Source organism: Erithacus rubecula (assembly GCF_903797595.1).
Source record: "Erithacus rubecula genome assembly, chromosome: 15".
In the NCBI taxonomy this organism is placed as follows: Eukaryota; Metazoa; Chordata; class Aves; order Passeriformes; family Muscicapidae; genus Erithacus; species Erithacus rubecula.
The window spans coordinates 5039518-5054768 of NC_136667.1; the positions used below are offsets into that span (position 1 = coordinate 5039518).

The 15251-nt window shown below is 47.4% G+C and overlaps 2 protein-coding genes across 7 annotated transcripts in view; both read right to left on the reverse strand.

Annotated features, from left to right (window-relative positions):
- The window catches only part of LOC306808562 (diacylglycerol O-acyltransferase 2-like), a 162164-nt gene that overhangs the window by 42779 nt on the left and 104134 nt on the right, over positions 1-15251 (reverse strand). The gene's annotated exons all lie outside the window — the stretch shown is intronic.
- The window catches only part of EDA (ectodysplasin A), a 60139-nt gene that overhangs the window by 9760 nt on the left and 35128 nt on the right, over positions 1-15251 (reverse strand). The gene's annotated exons all lie outside the window — the stretch shown is intronic.

The window sequence follows — 15251 nt, forward strand, 5'->3', positions numbered from 1 at the left end:
ATATTTTGATACTGTTTTTTTGTAACATTGACAGGTTGAACAACACAGCGATTTGCTAACGATGCCATCCCACAATCCCACCAGGAACAAAACATTTTAGGCTGGACATTTAGGCTGATTCTGCACTTCTGAGCCCCCTCAGTCCTCACTGCAGCCACCAGCCACTGAACAACATTAGAAGAAGGGGGGAAAAAAAAATAAAAATCCCACTGAAAGATCCCAGCCCATGCCAAGGCAGCGAGCGGCTGTGCCTCGGCAGCACTCGGAGTCACGAGAGTTTATTTCATGTTCCATAGATCCCACCATTAGCACCAGAACCAGAGTGAAAGTACAAATAGCTGTGGCCAGCCAGACACATTTGGGCTGGCTGGATCCAATTAGCTTCAAAGATGACTGGGAGGAATGAGAACCACATGGGATGTCAATGTTCACAGTCTATATTACAACACACCCATCTGTTCCAGGCACGGCAGAGAGAGATGTTATGGATCTGCAAGTGGAGCTTTTGACAGACACAAAAATATTCCTGACACGAGGGGGAGGAAAAAAAAAAAAAACAAACCCAGGATTATTAAGCTTGGGAGCTTCTGAGTCTCTCTGGGGTTTGCATCTGTTTGAGAGCAGGGGGGGTTGTTTAATTGGGGCGTGGAGCTGAAGCTTCTGATGCAGCAGAATTTCACTTGGTTCTGCTCAAAATGGGAAGTTCACGAGCTACTGCTCCATTTAGGCTAAAGTGGTAATAAATTGCTGAGTCTAAGTTGAGGGCCACCAAAATTTCAGATCAATATTCCTCTCAGGTGCTGAGGTGTTGAGGCATAAGGCTTGAAAACTCAGCTTGATGGATGCTGTCCCAACATTGACGTGCAGAGGAGAAAAATGGTAATTAAAAAATCCTTACTGCCAGGGTTTTCAGAGGCCACAACCCAATATTTAAACATTAAACTTGCTAAAATATTTTAAAATACTTTTTGAATTATTTAAACTTGCAGTTTATTACTAAATGCACCTTTAAGTTTAAAACTTAAATGCAGTGGTTGAACATACAGATAATGTCATTATAATATAATGGGTGCTCCATCCCTGGAAGTGTCCAAAGTTGGACAGGGCTTGAAGCAACCTGGGATAGGGGAAGGTGTCCCTGTCAATGGCAGGGGAATGATTTGAGCTTTAAGGCCCTTCCCACCCAAACCAGTCTGGGATTCCATGATTTATCTGACCCACTGGTTATCTCCTAATTGATGGTTAAATACCTACAAGTTATGCAAACCTAACTCTTTCCCAATCCCACCTCCCCATCCCATTCCTCCCATGGAGAGGCTCCAGGACTCAAAGCCTGTTACCCAACCCACACAGTTTATTTACTAACACAGTTTATTTACTGTAGCTTCATGCAGGCCTTGATTCCAAGGATGGTCCAAGAGAAAACTCTGATTTTTTTCCACTCTATGATGTGGATCACAGGTGCATCCACCGTGCTCCTCCACTGTTCAGGAGTATAAAAAACCAAATTCAGAATATCTTCTGCTGCTCCAGAGTCTACTGACCTGCCCCCTTCATGGAGAAGGAAACTGGTTTGACTTGAATATCTGACTGATCAGTGCCTCCCATACCTGATTTTAGGGATTTTACCATGCTGCAGTTGAGGGTTTATTCCAGTCCTGATGGGATATAAGAGCAGCCCAACCTCTCAGCTGTTCCCTGGCACCTCTTTTCCCTTCTTTGGAAGTGTGAACCTTTCTGCTCCTCATGAATCCCTTTCCATTATCCATCAGGATGTCCCAGAGATCCAGGTGGTCCCAGCTGCCAGCACTGCATGTGACAGACACCCAAACACAGTTCTTCCCAACTTCTGTCCTTTTCCCACCAATCCCACCTCTCCCTTTCCACATTTTATCTGCTCTCCTTTGAGGTCAAACCAAAACAAGTCCACCCCCTTCTACTTCTCCCATCTTTCAACTGAAATTAAATATATTTAAACTTTGAACCCCCCTTGAAGGAGTTGTCAGCTCTGTTCACCCCCTTCTTCAGGGGGAGGGAATTTGGCCAGATCTGTTAATACAGAAAAGGGTTGGGAGGGCAGGACAGGCTGGATGGCTTTGAAGGATAATAAGCATGGAATGAGATTCAGCCATACAAAATATACAGTCCTATAAAATATATATTCATGGGAAATAATAAAGTGTTCTGGTGGATGCTGGAGGACACCTGCACGTGCTCAGCTGCTGCTGCTCAGCCAGGCAAGGCAGAAACACAATCCTAAAATGGGAATAACTCTGGAATACATGGAGAGATCCTGTTGCCACTTAGAGAAGGGTTGAGGAAATCCTGGCAACAGTGAAGTCAATCCTGATCATCTGATACAGAAAGATGAGTTGAAATGAGAAGAATTCCACAGAAAGGCTCCTGGGGAGGGCAAGAAATGAGCAAGTGAGCTCACCTTGGTGGCTACCAGCACTGGGAAAGGAGTGAGAGCACCACTGGGAGGAGGAGAAAACCTGGAGGGCTTCAAGAACAGTGCTGGGACAGCCAAATTGCTCCCCAAGACCACTGAGTTGGGAATGAGAATTCTTCCAAGGAGAAGCACAGATATGGGGGGATCGTCTGGCTCAGACTGAGCCCTCCTGTGCCACAGGGCATGGCTGGAAAGTCTCTCTAAAGTCTAAATTCCATTTAGAATGTTATTTTTGGGATTATTTTTGCCTAACCACTGAAGCCATTGCTACTGAAATGCTGCTGGAAACATAGCAGCTACCTGGTCTACTCCTACCACTGATATTCCCTTTTCCTGTAGGAAAAGCCCCTGACTCTGCTGCAGGAACTGGAACCAGCAGGATTTATCAAGACAGGATGGGATTCCCCAAGAAAGATGAGAGCAGGATTGCTGATGCTGTGAGCAGCACTCCAGAGCTACACCCCTCCAAGAGCTGATTTTCCACAGCTGCTGGGAAAACATAAGGGAATGTAAGAAAAAGAGGGAATGTCAATCCTGCAGGAGGGCTAAAGCTAGGGGGAAAGGCACAAGCAGGAAAGACATCTCTACATGATGACAAAACCCAAAAAGAGCCACCAGAGCTGGAAAGCTCCAAACCACTCCAAGCCACCCCAAACAATTCCAACTCCCTTTTAGCAGAAGGACTTGGGCTTCAGATGCAAACACCTCACTTGAAGCTGAGGGAAGCACTTGCAAGAGATGGATTTTTGGTGTGCAAACCCAGGCAGCAGCAGAAGACATTCCCCATGCCTCAGGGAGCAGGTTCCAGCCCCAGCTCCTGCAGCCCTACCATCTGCTGGATCAGCTCCAAGGCCTTCAGAAAAATCCCAGATGGTGATGCAACTCAAGGATATTACATGTGACATGTTTGCTCTTAGCAAGATTAATAGAGTTGACTTTGCCCCCCCTCCAATCTCTCTTTCTGCACGCTACACACTGCTATGATTTACTATAAATACACAAATATCCCAAACTTCTTCAGGACATCTGCTGATATAAATAGGATATTAAAAAACCCCTGCCTTCCCTTATTAGCTGTGTGTGTGGATTAACAAGAAATAGTTTAAATTCCTGCCAAACAGTTCCAACTGGTTTTATGGACGGGAACAGATCTTTGTAATTATGCTGATTTTATATCAAACCTATAAAAGGTTGACCATTATAGGAATCAGCCAAACAAAGGATACACCTAAGGAGGTGCTGAACATGCTGGAATTGCCAAGAGCAGGAAAAGGCCATGGAATGCCACAACCATGTTTTAGCAGCATCATTTGATACAGGACATGACAGCAAGTGATGTTTTTAAGGTGTTCACCCAGTTTGGGAAAGGTACATGGCAGCAGCCACCAGTTTTGGGTATCCATCCATCCATCCATCCATCCATCCATCCATCCATCCATCCATCCATCCATCCATCATCCATCCATCCACCCATCCATCCATCATCCATCATCCATCCATCCATCCATCCATCCATCCATCATCCATCCATCCATCATCCATCCATCATCCATCCATCCATCCATCCATCCATCCATCCATCCATCCATCCATCCATCCATCCATCCATCCATCATCCATCCATCATCCATCCATCCATCCATCATCCATCCATCATCCATCCATCCATCCATCCATCCATCCATCCATCCATCCATCCATCCATCCATCCATCCATCCATCCATCCATCCATCCATCCATCCATCCATCCATCCATCCATCCATCCATCCATCCATCCTTTGGAGACTGTGCCAACCTGTTTTCAGCATTCATTGGGAATTATTGATCCTTCTCCTGTTTCCCAGCACTGAGTTACTATGGAACACTCTCAATCTTCTTCCCTAAGTGTGACACTGGCTTGGGGACATGTAAGACCAGATAATTCAACTGAGGCACCTCTGTTTCCATCCAAGGTTACAGAGTAGATACAAAATCCTGGTGATTAATGAGATGTTGGTGTCATCACTTCTCACTCTTCCACAAAATAAACATTAAATCACTAAGTCACAGAATCATGCAATGGTTTGGGTTGGAAGGGACCTTAAAGCTCTGCCAGGGGCAGGGACACTTCCCACCTCCCACAAGCCCTGTCCAACCTGGCCTTGGACACTTCCAGGGATCCAGGGGCAGCCACAGCTTCACTGAAAAATCCATTCCAGCCCCTCACCAACCTCACAGAGAAGAACCCCTTCCATACGCCCAACCTAAATTGCCCCCTTTCAGTCTGCACCCATTTCTCCTGTCCTGTCACTACAGTTCCTGATGAGGAATCCCTCTCTGGATTCCCTTTCAAACATTTCAGTGGTCTGGGCTGTGACAAGCTTGGGCTGGATGATCTTAAAGAGCTTTTCCAACCTCAAGGACTTTGGGGTAATTCCTACCCATCAACCAACCCCTCTATCCCTATTTAACCAATTCCAAAAGTGGGAAGGGCAGCTTGGGTGTTCCTTGAGATTCCAGGTGAAGATGAACCTCCTGCCATCCTGGATGTCAGTTTTTCCTGACAAAAAATGAACAAGAAACCTCCAAAATTCAGCAGCTGCCTTTCCAGCACTGATGCAGTGACATTCACTTCATTCCCATGGCTAGGAGAAATGTAAAGCTTTCCAAATATTTTTAAATGTGGGGTTATTAATGCCAGATTCCAGTGGATTGGGGAAAGAGGGATGTTAGCTCCCAAACACATGCCTAATCTAGAACATGTGGTTTCAGGGGAGGTTTGGAACCAATATGTTTTCAACATTTTCAGGAAATTTGGTCTATCCAGATGAAAGCTTCTTGGACCCTACTGAACTATCAGTCAGTGATACAAACACTGAAACAAGAGGAATATTTTCCCTTTTCCCTGAAAAAGAAAGTGCTTCTTTACCAACTCCAGAGAGAACTGCTGAAGAGATTACTGCAGAATATTTAAAGAATATGATAAATGAAAAATCCAGGAGAACATCCCAGAAATAAATCTCATCCTGTGTTACTCCAGAATTCTGCTCTGCATTCCCAGGGTGGCTTTTTGATGAGGAAGGGGGATCTTCTGCTGAGAGTGGAGGAAAAGTGCTGCTCACACTTACACAAACCCAAGCCAGGGGTGGGAACTAGAACTAATTTCAACAAATGTGAATACACAGAATCTGTTTTGTAAGGGAATGGGGAAGGATGAAACAGCACTGTGGGATGTGTGAGTCCATAGGGCAAAGCCCAGGGTATTCCAGCTTTCTCAACCAACACTTTTCCTTCTTTTTTTTTTTTTTTTTTTTGACCCTGCTTTAAAACTCCTCAAAATTCACATGTAAACACAGCCACCCTTAATGGTCTTTGCCTGGTTATACCTTGAATCAAGAGCACAACAGCACCCACAAAGCAGCATTCTCTACAAGAGGGATCTTGGTCCTGTGCCATTCCCAGAGAGCCATCCCAGCCTGCTCCACCTGCACAACACAAACCCTGAATTTCAGGAGCCTCTGCTAAGTGTTACCCTGTCCCCCTGTGGAGGGAGAGGCTGCTGAGTGCCCAGAAATGGCCTGGGGACAGTGACACTGGTGACCTGCCAGCCCAGGGCTGGACTGCCCCAGCCCAAAGCCAGTCTCCTCCAGCCTGGGAGATCAAGGACAGTTTGCAGCTCATTTTGGACACTTCTGAGACACTCCCAGTTTCTGAGGCAATTCTGCATCTCTTTGATGGACTTTTCATGTCTCTCCAGGGGCAATGTCCTGCACTGGGGTCATCCAGGGGCTGCCTGGCCACAGGGTGTGAGCAGAGCTGGTGCCCTGGCACCAAGGGCTGGGAATCATCCCTCATGGGGTGGCTTAGGGATGAGAGTGCCCTTTGCTGCCTCCCTGCTCCTCTCCTCACATTCCACCAAAGGACAAACCTCCACCCATGTGTCATCCAGATGAGCAGATGCTGCTCCAGGAGCTCCATGGATCAGTAGCCTGCTCCCTCCCCATCCCTCTGATCCCAAGCACCAGCCCCCAGCCCAAGCTCATGGGGCTGAAAACAAACAGAGGGAAGTCACAGCTCATCCCTGGAATCCCTGGAGAGACACGAGATGCCAGAGAGCCACAATCTCTCTTCTCCTAAGATCTCATCAAGAACAGAGATTTTTTTGCTGTTGAGAAAGTTTTTTTTTTTTTTTCTCCTGCCAGTACTCAGAGGTTTTTGCTTGGCTTGACAAAAGCCAGCACTCCTTGGGGGTACAAGGACAGTTAAACTCAAATTTACAGATAATGCCAATAGTTAATGCAGTAGGGTGTGATATAGTTTATCCTGATGTTTAATCATATTCAAGGGAAAAAAATCTGATTACTGCAGATGACCAGAACCAAAGTGTGAACAGGAGACAGACCTAAGGGACAACCACTCATCAACCTGATTTTTGCTCCAGGTAAGGGTGCTGGGGGCAGCAACTCCCAGCTGGAAAGGACAAAAGGAGCAGGATGAATTAAATGTGCTCATGCACAGGTTTTTCCACCTTCAGAAGGAGGATGGGGCTCAAAGGGCACCAGGTGCTGTCAGAAAGGAGGTGCTGGAGCAGGTAGAGCCCCACCAGCCCTGTGCATCTCCTTCCTAAGGGATTTTTGGCACAAAAATGAGGAAAAATAAGGAAAAATGCAGGTGTAGGATTGTAGGAGAAGCAGGATGGAGCAGCACCTGCCCTTCAGAGGTCTGCCACCTCTGCTGCTGCCACCTCTGTCACTGTGCTGGTCCCATCTGGGAGGAAAGCTGGATCCAGTCACCTCCTGGGGTTCTCTCCACCCCACAAACTCAACTCTGCTCTCCAAGAGCCAGAGCTCTGCTGAAAATCCCTCCTCACTTCCCTGAGCAAGGCAGATGTGTCCCTGCTCACTGCAAAGGGAATTTCCAAGGCTTTACAGCACACAAGGAACACCAAGGTGATTTACCTCCTCCACCCAGCCAGATCCACTGCAGGATCAATGGCAAGGCACCAGGACAGGCTCTAAAAAACCAGCCCCAGTCTCTGAGTAGGTGCAAGAACACCACAGCACAAATGTGGTCATGAGTAAAGACAAAATCCTGCTCCCAATTAACTCCAGAGCCACTGTTGCTGGCAGGATCCTCCTGCACTGCCTCCTCAGGAACACACAAAGCCAATCAAGCAGAAATCTCCACCCTCCTCAGCTCTGCTCCCACATCTCCAGTCCCAGCCAAGTTCCTGGGGTTCACACCAGAACCTGTGGCCATCATATTTCATTTTCCACCCTCTGGCTGGCTCTGGAAGGAGGATGTGATGTGCCTTTTGTTTCCCTTCAGGCATTTCAGTTGGATTCCAAGAGCTGAGCTGACAAACAACACTCCCAGTTCTAATTCGAGGATCCCAAGGCTTTTTTTGGCTGCTGGCTGGAGTCACCAGGCTGATTTTCAATCCACCACTGCACCCTCTTGTTTCCTTTATCAATCCCACATATTTAAATCCAGCAATTTGAAGCGTAGCCTTACAGCTGTGCTTTTATTTTGTTTGTTTTATTCGGTTGTTGCCTAACACAAAACACTCTGACATTTTCAGTCACATCCCACTAAGATAAACAACGAACATATGTCATGAATTCCAGCAGAAATGATTCCCAAGTGGGGCAGCAGCAAGGTTTGAAGTGGGAGTACAAGAGGCTCTCCTGAATTGTTTGCTGGATGTTTGAAATGAGCTCTTGCTGTGGTTCTCCATAAGGAATGGAGGGCAGGTGGGAGGAAACCTCTGTGACTGTCTCATCCCTGTGTTTTTCCTCCTCCCATCCATAATCCTGCCTAATTGGATGGAAAACCTCCATTGAGCAGCTGCCTGAGAACTGATGGATTAATGACATGGAAAAAATGCAGGTTCTATATCCAAGGATTTACCTGTGTACATACACAGCTGAATCTAAAATCAGGGAGAAAAGGGGGGAAAAAAGTTAAAGAAGGGGGGGAAAAATAAGGAAACACAAGAGAGACACCATCATTCTTGTGAGGATTGGATGAATTTATTAAGGGGGGGAAAAAAGGGGAAAAAGTGGGAAAAAAGGAAACCCAGGAGAGGCTCTAACAGTCTTGGAAGCTCAAGTGAAGTCCCTGCAGCAGCTGGGACACAGGGAATGCTGCCTGGCTCAGCCACCCCTTGCATTCATCCATTGAAAGCAATTAAGGCACTTCCCCAAATCCTGCAGGAATTAGTGGGATCAGATAGGACTCCAACAATGTCTCCATACATCACAGCCAACAAAGCCCTCATGAAAACATTCAGCCCCAGCCTCATTCACAGCTTCTCCCCCAGGGAATTCCTCACTCTGGGCTGGTGCAGCTGCTCTGACAGACCAGAGGGTTCCAGTGAGGGCACAGTGAGGACAAGCACAACTCCTGCCACCAGAGCAGTTTGGCTGGTCACAGAATCCCAGAATAGCTGGAAAAACCCTCTGGAGTTTTGGGCAGGGTCACCCTTTGGAGCAGGTGACACAGGAACACGTCCATGTGGGTTTGGGGTGTTTCCAGAGAGAATCTCCACACCCTCCCTGGGAAAGAAACGCCTTCCCTGGGAAGCTGCTCCAGGACTCTGCCCCCTCCATGGAAGGAAGCTCTTCCTTGTGTTGGGGTGGAACTCCTTGTGTTGTAGTTTATGGGCATTGCTTCTTTTCCTGGAGCCTGCCACTATCCTCTGACACCCTTGGAGATATCTGCATGGATTATGAGATCTGTTCAGCTTTGCTACAACCCCAAAAAACGAGCTTATCCACCCCAAAATCTGCAGGATTGTTGGTGGCAGGGGCAGGACCTGAGGAGGGGCTCAGGTCCCACAACAGTCCCTCCACTTGGAGGGAGCAGACAGGCCTGGAGCACATGCTGAGCCTGCAAAGCCTCCCTGGCTGAGGGTTTATTCACCAGAATCAAAGCTCAGCTGCAAAGCCTCCAGCAGGGAGACAATGGAGCCTCTCATGCTGTCAGGAGGGAGCAGCAGCTTCCAGAGCAGCCCAGCAGCTCCAGCACTCAGCTGCACTCCCAGCCCAGCTGCAGCCACACTCCTGCCCCTCTGCAGCATCTGCTCTCCTCTCACCAGTGCTTGTGTTCTGTAACACAAGCAACTCTGTGAGACTCCTGAAGCTCTGAAAAGCCCTGAGTGCCAGGAGTGGAATTCAGATGGAATCACCAGTCAGGCCAGTAACATCCCTCACTGCCCAGAGCTCAGCCCTGCTCAGGTTTCAGCTCAGCTCCTGGGGCTCAGAATCCACAAAATGCAGTCAGGACAAGAGTCTGAAAGTGCCACCGAGGTGACAATGATCAGAGAATTCCTTCTCACCCCATGGGCTCACCCCAAGCAGGGAAGGATGAACAGCCCCAGGGATGGAGCAGAGCATCACAGCTTTGTAAACTTCCCAATAATGAAGCAGAGTTCCTTCTGGAACAATCCAGATCCCAACTGGAAAAGCTGCTGAAGGAGACAGGGGGAAAAGGGAGGTTGTGGATGGGTCAGGACACACTGACCATCATCCCACTGTGATCCCTGTGAGATGGGACAATTCCTTACCCTGGACACCACACAGCTGGTGCTTCCCATTTAACATCCAGCTGGGACAGACACAGCAGAGCTCAGTGAGGAACTCCAGACTTCAGCAGTTAGAGAATCATTTATGGAATCATAAACTGCTTTAATTGGAAGGGATCTTGAAGCTTTTCCCATTCCAACTCTTGCTATGGGCAGGGACATAGCCCAGGTTGTTCCAAGCTCTGTCCACCCTGACCTTGGACATTTCCAGGAACATCCACAGTTCCTCTGAGCAACCTGTGCCAGGGCTGGAACAGAGCAGGAACCAGCACTAAACACCACTCTGGGCTTAAACAGATCCCTGTTATCATAAATCTGGGAATAACATGGAAATAGGGATATGTAAATAAGAGCAACCTTAATTTTATCACAGCAATAACAAATACTGACAGCAATATCCCAGGAAAATGACGAGTTTATCCCCAAAGATTAAAACATCACATTATTCCTGATTTTTCCCATTTAGGGATACATCACTGGGAATTTCTGAGGGGAAATCAGTAAGAACAAGCACTTTGTGGTGAGCCTTTCCTTGTGGGAGTGTCTCCCCTGCTCCAGGATCCAGGAAATGTCCAGTATTTACTGCAGGCTCATCACCATGGTTTCAGAGCACAATAAGGCTCTATCACCCTGCATCCATCTGTGTTTCTGGGAATGCTGGGGCTTTGGGAATTGCACAGGGCTGACACAAAGGCACCCATTGTTCTGGAGGCAGAGGGACAAACCTGCCCTTTCCACAGGAGAGGAAGCCAGCAGGAAAAGTTGCTATTGTGAGCTGGATATTTAGGAAAAAAAAAAAAAAAAAAAAAAAAAGCAGAAAAATAATCCCATTGCATTGTCAGTGCTGCTGGGTTGGGAAAGGGGGATGGTTGGGGCAGGGCACCTGTGGGATTGGGGGCTGCCCAGGGGGAGGCAGGCATCCCCAGCAAGACTGGCATCCAATATCCAGCCTAAATCCACCCTAAAAGTCAGGCTGGCATCAGCTACCAGCTAAATCATCCCAAAAACATCCTAAAAAACAGGCTCTGGCATCACTACCTTCTAAATAATCCAGAAATTATTCTCAACTCATCCTTAAAAACACTCTCTGGCATCAGCTACCTGCTAAACCATCCCAAAAACATCCCAAATCCATCCTAAACCCACCCTAAAAGCCAGGCTGGCATCAGCTTGCTGCTAAACTGTCCCAAAAACATCCTAAACTCATCCTAAAAAACAGGCTCTGGCATCAACTACCTTCTAAATCATCCAGAAATTATCCTCAACTCATTCTAAAAAACAGCCTCTGGCATCAGCTACCTGCTAAATCACCCAGAAATTATCCTAAACTCATCCTAAAAGCCAGGCTGTGGCATTAGCTCCCTGCTAAACCATCCAGAAAACATCCAAATTATACCCAAAACTTACCCTAAAATCACCCTAAAACCACTCTAAAAGCCAGGCTGTGGCATCAGCTCCCTGCTAAACCATCCAGAAACCACTTCAAGACCATTCTAAACCTATTCAAAACCCACTCTAAAACCATTTTAAAACTCCACTGAAATCACCCTAAAACCACCAAGCAGAGAGTGAAACTGGACCCACTTAGCTGGAGCATCTCTTCCAAAGCTCCAGGTAGGAGCAGGGATGGGGAAGAGCTTTAAATCCCTCAGAATTTCATTTTTCTTCCAACCCAAAGCCATTTGCAGTGCTGGAATTCTCCTCCAGGACTTTCCTCAGCAGGAAGAATTGCCAAAGTAGTAGGAACCAAATTGTTGTCAGCTTAAGGCCAGCCATCTGCTCAGCCTCTTCCCAGCTGCCATGCTCCCAATCAAAGCCTGGAGAACAATCCCTGATGTTTCTCACCAAGCTCAATATGAACAAAATCTAAGAAGAAAAAAAAAAAAAAAAAAAAAGCCAACAAACCAACAACTCCAAACTCAAAATGCAAAAAAAACCCCAAAACCAGGAAAGCAGCCCGGCAGGGATCTAACTGGGAACAGAGATGAAAGTAGGAGAAAAAGAAACTATTTTATTTGTTTAAAACAATGTTTTTTAAAGAGTCCTATTGACATCTGCTTTGTAAATGCTCTGTCATTATTTATAACCTCCAGAGCATGGAATTGTCTCTGGAGTTACAACCATGCTACTCCCAGATTTTGGCTTTGTTAGCAAAGAGCCAGCAGCATTTTTACTGGCACTCTGGGAATAGAGATCTAACATTTCATACCCAGTTTATTTAAAAGTGGACTAATTTAACATCCTTGATGGTTCCTTTTAGCACAACTGTTGCTAATTAGCAGCTCCAGAATGATTTGTTCATCTGGGAGCAGCAGTGGTTCCACGGCAGCATAAATACACCAGGGCAAAAGGGAAGGAGGGGGAAAGGAGAAAACAGGGAAGAGAAACTGGAGAGGGGCAGGTTTTAGAGAATTAGAGGAAATGAAGTGACAGGTGGAGATGGGAACACTGAGGAGAAAAGAGGCAGGAAAAATAGAGTGGAAAGGGATAATCCTTGAGAAGCCGGAAAAATGGGTGACAGATTTTAAAAGCTGTGCAGAAGTTTGGTTTGGTGGCAGGGACTGGAAAGGGGCTTCAAGATGATGATCCCAGGACTGGGACAGGCACCAGCCCCCAGGGATCCTGTGGGATGCAGGGACAAGGAGAGGGACCTTGGCCAGGACACGACCTTGGCTGCTTTAAGTGGCCCCAGGGCACTGTTGGTGCAGGGCCACAGCCCAAAATTAAGCAAACCCAATCATAAAACATGCAGGGGTCAGAGGGCTGAAACCAGAGTCCACCAAGGAAAAGCCCCTGAAATTCCAGAGTCCTGTTGGGGAGTGACAGGATCCAGCTGATGGCTTTGCACACAATTTTCCTTGGATTTTTTACCAAAGAGGCAGCAAAGCAGTTTTGCTGCTCCCATGTCCCAGAGCCCTCACCCTCCCCTGGCTGCACAGAACCAGCTCTGCCCTGTCCCAAAATCACCCCTTTCACAGCAAAAGGCTTGAAAGCAAATCCTCCAAGAAGAAAAAGCTTTTGGGTAAGGAGCCACGTTCTCCCTGATGTTTATAGATTACCAAAGTTGTTGGTACCAGGATGGGCAGGACTGGAAGAGGCAGGAAGGGTCAGAGCAGCCTCCCTCCAACCCCAGCCTCCACACTCAGATCACTTTGGTCTTTCCCTGCATGTGTAAAAGCACTTGGAAGTTCATAAAATTAATTCCAGACAAATATTAGCGAGGCCTCAAGTGGAAAGCACATCTCTCTCCTTCTGGGAATTTATAGTTCAGCCACTTTTATCTTCGGGAGGCTCTTTGGAGATCAAAGATTTGATCAACTTTCCCTTTGCGAAACTCACGAAGAAAATGGTGTTATCAGGACCATGACATGATTTTATTTATTACTTTAATGATTCATTGCCCTGCTCTGACAGCAAGATTCCTTCACAAAGGTCTAAAGCAAACAGCCTGAGCTCCCCAAGGCTGTGGCTCTGTTTGTTTCTCGATTTTATGGTTGTTACAAGGTCAAGCCCTGCCCTGACAGCTCCCACTTGTTAAATACAGCTCTAAATGCACCACAGCCAAACACAGGGCAACCACTTGCCACAGCTAGAGGGACACAATTTGTCACTCTAGGAGTTTTTCCCTTCTCCACCACCTGTGGAGTCAAAATCCCAAATTTTCAAAAAGACACAGGTAAGAATCACGGGATCAGTGAGGCTGGAAAAGGTCTCTAAGATCAGAGTCCAAGCTGTGACTGATCCCAGTCCAGAGCACTGAGTGCCAGAGCTGGGAATTCCTTGGGCACCTCCAGGATGGGGAGTCCAAACCTCCCTGGGCAGCTCCCTCCAGTTCTTGACCACCTTTTCCATGGAGAAATTCCTGATGTCTACTCTGACCCTCCCCTGCACAGCTTGAAGCTGTTCCCTCTCCTCCTGTCCCTGTTCCCTGGGATCAGATCCCAAATCCCCTGGCTATCCCCTGCTGTCAGGAAGTTGTGCAGAGCCACAAGGTCCCACCTGATCCCCCTTTTCTCCAGGCTGAGCCCCTTTCCAGCTCCCTCAGCCCCTCTTGGTGCTCCAGCTCCATTCCCCAACTCCATTCCCCTCCTGAGACTGGATAACTGGAGACATACTCAACTCTGAGCATCCAGAGAACATCAGGAAAATCTGGGAAAGGAATGCCAGTCATGGAATGCCAACACTGGGCTCAAGGGTGATGGGAAAAACCCCCATTAGACACCAACCTTCAGCCTCCCTATCCCTCCTCAGCAGCTCTCTGCACATCTGGCAAGGCAGAGGCAGCCTGAGGGATGAAGTTAATCCCTCCCAACATCTGTCGGCAGCGCTCCACCGACACCGCTCGCCTCCAGTGGGAACTTGCTACTACACAAGTAACTGGTGAAGACACTGGGATAGATTTCAAGGAGACTGGGAAAAGGACTGGGATGCTGCCTGAGCCATCTGAGCTCCAGAGCGACACCAGCTCCAAAATTGATGGCCCACACTGGGCTGGAATCACTCAGGGAGTCTGTACCAAATGCATCAGACTTGTCAGCATTCCGGGCAAGAGGAATCCAGGGAGTTTCACCAAGCTCTGTCTTGGAGCAGAGCCACAGGGAAATCTGCACAGGGAAATCTTCTGCACTGTGAAACTGCAAAGGTTTCAGGGGAGGTGGGAAACTCACAGAGCTGGACTGGAAAACTAATGATGATAACAGAGTTAGGACTCGGGCTTAGCCAGGCACAGAACCATGAGTCCATCAGCTCTGCTTTCCCTGGCAGCCAGTCCTTTCTCTGCTCCTATAAAAGGGGATCTTGGCTTTCCAGCAGTAGGAAAGCACAGGAGCTCTTCCAGGAATTCATGCTCCTGTCTTTGTGTCGTGACAATCATGGAAAGCCAGGACTGGAAAACAAATTCTTCACAAAGAAATCAGAAACCTTTCTGCTCTTTTATTCCAAGCTTTGTAAAACTTTGCCTTCCCTTCACACAGGCTTTGACCCTACCTGAGACTCTACAGCAAAAAAAAATCCCTTTAGGCAGTCACCAGTTTGGGATGCAGATGCTCCCAGCTGTTTGCTGGATTGTGAAAAGCTCCTTGATGATTTTAAGCAAAGCCAGGTGTGCAGGACAACAAATAAAGGCAAACAAATAGAAATTAAAGCCTTAAACGAGCACAGCTCGAGGAGTCAAGGATGAAATTCCTCAGGCAGCATTAATTCACACAAGACCTTCAGTTTCAGAAATCAAAAC